At 41.8% G+C, this 3,907-nt stretch overlaps 1 protein-coding gene across 2 annotated transcripts in view; it reads right to left on the bottom strand.

The window, feature by feature from the left end:
- The window catches only part of LOC101846771, a 30,836-nt gene that overhangs the window by 26,096 nt on the left and 833 nt on the right, over positions 1-3,907 (bottom strand). The window lies entirely within an intron of this gene.

Genomic DNA, 3,907 nt, shown 5'->3' with positions numbered 1-3,907 from the left:
ATATCTATCTATCTATCTATCTATATGATATATATACACATATATATGAACCATCTCGACGTAAACCTGTATCAAATCATTTCGAAAAATTAACCTATCAAATCACCTATTCAACCAAACAAAAGAAGCAATAGACATTCACAGAAACAGTTCTTTGCCATGCAAAATCCAACTTAAACTATTAACTATTAAAAACTAGACGCATTAATTTAATGTCTCAAGAAGATCACCAACACATATGCAGAGGAGTATAAATTCTTAATAGCAAGAAGAGAAGAAATATATGGCTTATACTATGGCCAGCAACGAGACAAATTTTAAAAGAGAAAAGTTTGCCCCATTATGAGTATTTCCACTCATTATAGCATGTCCGAGATTCTCTCTTAGATTCACCATTTTTAATTCACAATCCTCATGTTTTGCTGCCCTCTGATTTCCTTTCTCCCACTGGGTCTGTCATGGAGCTAGGCTTTCCGTCTAATGTTGAAGTCCTACAAATACATACTTAAGTTTTCTTTGCAGCACTACTTTGTTCAAAATTTATGCTTCTCTGAGGACAGCTCAATAGAACACAGCAATGATACTGAAATCAGGCGTTTTAATTTCAAAATGGCCAGCCCAACAAAGTTTTAATCTTTTTTGAAACGCAGTGGCTACACTCACGGAGCCCTGAATGTAGTTTGCAACTGAAGAATGATCTTGCTCACTTCACCCCCTACCCATTTCCTTTTGCTTCTTCTTATTTTTTTCACCCCCTCCCACCTGTCTTCCCTTCTTCCATTCTCCCTTGTTTCTTCGAACGACTTGTATTTTCAAATTGTCGGGCGTTACCGGGTCCGCACATGGGAAGGAAGGATTTAAGTCGTGTTCCGCGCACTGAGCAAGCGAGGCCTTGTCGACCATGGCTGTTTTGTTGCGCATACCTTTGCCTTCCGTAAACTCCGTTGCATTCGGACTGCTGCTGCATTATTTTTCACGCGAGTATTCCCGTGCTGCTTCCTCATTCACTTTGAACTTTGAGTGACCGTAGCGTGTCAGTGTCAGTCATGCCTCTGTGCCAATGGTGGATGATTCAGGGCACCGTGAACGCAGCCTGCAAACTGCATGAATGAAGCCACTGCATTTCTAAAAAGTTTTTCCTACTTCACAGTTAAAATCTTCATATTGGAGCATTATATGTATTTGGATGATGCTGTTCTTTGGACCATAAATGTAATCTGCTGACCACAAACTGTCAAAGTCAACAAAGATTTTTGTATTTAAACAATATTTTTAATAGGCCCTAATCTAACCTAGGCTTTAATTCTGCCAACAATCTTGAAACATACAGAATGGTCAAAATAACAATTTAAATGAACAAGCTTAGTCCATAGACACACCATGAGTTTCATTTGCCAGTGTAATCTATAAATTCATGGTTCAAGTAAGACTTTAACTCACCCAGCCCTAACGCCAATAATATCACTATGCGCCCGCAACACTCCAACCCTAACGCCGACAGCATCAGTTCGGATAATTTCACTCTCATGACTGAAAACACTACTTTTGTGTGAAGCAGACCATAGGCTAATTGGAAGAGTAACCATTTTTCTTTTGATACAGACAATTCAAAATGAAAATAAGCACATCAAAAATAGAAGTCATGAAAGTGAGCCGAAACCAGAGTCCCCTGAACATCCATGTCAATAGTAAACAACTGAAACAGGTGAAGAAGTTTAAATATCTTGGCAGCACTTTTTATGTTATCAGTGCCAGACCTGGACTTTAAGCAAAATCCATGAAAGCAAAATCACCGCATGCGTAATGAAATGTCTCCGCAAAACCTTTAACATCACAAGACGATACAGGCAGAGAAATGAAGAAGTAAGAGCAGCAATCGGCACTGAGTCCTGCCTGCGTTACATAGAAAGTAGAAAGACAAAGGATAAAATGGTTTGGCCACCTGTTATGCATGTCACCTGACCAGCCAGCCTCAAGAGCCTACAACACCAAGCACTCAGGCTATAAAGGAAGAGGAAGGCCACGCAAAAGGTGGATCAAGGGTGTCAAGGAAACTCTAAGAAAACATAACATCACAACTGAAAGAGCTGCGGAGCTGGCCTACCATAGAAAACTGCATCTCCCCTCGATGCTTAACGGCAACAAAGGATGAAAAAGTAAAAGTAAAATTAAGTATGACCAGAAGTGCAAGCCCAAATTTAGAACAAAAAAAAGATACAGTCTATGCCTGTTTTAAGTAAGGTCATCGGGTGAAAGCATAAGCGTGCTTAATACTGAAGCGTGCTTGAACGCGAAGTAGACATTGTTCATAATCCAGAGATTTTTCAGTCTAAAATTTCCTGATTCATTACCTTTTGTTCGTAAGTAGCGGTCGCCCAAAAGTGGGCGTTGTCATTTTTACCCGCCATGATAGTTTTTGTTTGTTTCTTTCCTTTTGTGATTGAATGGGAAAGGAAAACTAAATTTAGACAGCCAGTCATGATACAGCACACAAGGCCTACACACTGTCTGTGTGTACCACTGCCTGCTGTCACTGTGCCACATTCATACCACCTCGCGCGTGATATATAATATTAATCAGGATTATCGGAGAGCTGGGGGCAAAAGGGAAATCGCAGCCTGCCTCCCTTTCTCATCTCCCCGACTCTCTTTGTATTTTTTTCGTTTGTGTGTAGCTTTGCCCTAGGCTAGACTAGATCTTATGTCCACGTGCAAAGGCTGTGTGCATCTCACTGCCTTCCTCTCCACGCGTGTGAGTGTGTGTCTCCATCACTTGCACACGGGACCTCCGAGATTTTTCACTCTCGTCTGAGAAGGCTCGGTGTAGATCTTTCCTACCAGAAGATCAGGGGTGTGGCAGAAAGACAGAGGTCAGAAGGAGCCAAGGATTAGCAGTAGAAAGGCTGCAGAAAAAGCCAGGAGCCTATAGGAGGGGGTGAAGGAGATGGGGGGGCAGAAAGTGGAGACGAAAGCAGACGAAAGATCATTGCTCAGGAAAGGGGGTGAAAGGAGACAATTTTAGAGAAAAAAATGTTTTGGTCACTACCTGGATTAAAACCCGGGACCTTTGAATGAGGCAAACACCTTAACCTAGCTAGGCCATGAGAGCCCCCTAAATGTATACAGTAGTTTCCACCTAAACACACGCCATACAAAAGCACGCTCCGCTCGAACGTACGCTTTCATCATTATGACGATTTTTTAACTCAATTGAGACGTAAACCTTCACAAAACAGTCACGTGTCGTCACATTTTCGTCCAAAGTGACCCCCACCCCAAAGGGAGGTCACTTGAATATCAAGGCAATGAGATGACAGCGTCCCTGCCTCCCCTTGCAAAGGTTCATGTAAAACGCACGCTCCATATAAAACACACACTAAGGAGGCCTCCCGAGCACCATGCGTTTAGGCGGAGACTACAGTACCAACTTTGGGTAGGACATGTTAAAATTTAGTATTTTGTTCAATTTTTTTTTTTTTTTAATCCCTACGGAGAGGGGACAAACCGAAAGTGTGGGTCTTGGGTTGAGTGAGTTAATAATGTAAACAATGTGACTGTCATACAAGGACATGAGTGTCTGTATGCACTTGGCCTAACAAAACAACATTGTGATTATGATCCATTTTTTTTTGGCCCCAACGATTAATATGCTGCTGCCCTACCATCCTACCTTACTCTTACCCCAACTATTACCCCTACCCCTGACCAAAGTAAAGCTGCAGGTAAGATTGAAGAATACCGGACCAGCGGACTGACTTTGCCTAGGTCTCAACCTTAGGAATTTATGATTTTCCCCAGTTTTTAATATCTCTCAATGGAAAATCTCGGACCGGTAGATTAATTCTAGTCTAGATCTAGATCTAGATCTATTCATAAAAAATTTGTCAGGGGGGAGAAGACCCCCCCA

Source organism: Aplysia californica, unplaced genomic scaffold, assembly GCF_000002075.1.
Source record: "Aplysia californica isolate F4 #8 unplaced genomic scaffold, AplCal3.0 scaffold00740, whole genome shotgun sequence".
NCBI lineage: Eukaryota > Metazoa > Mollusca > Gastropoda > Aplysiida > Aplysiidae > Aplysia > Aplysia californica.
This window is presented reverse-complemented; position numbering and strand designations above follow the sequence as displayed.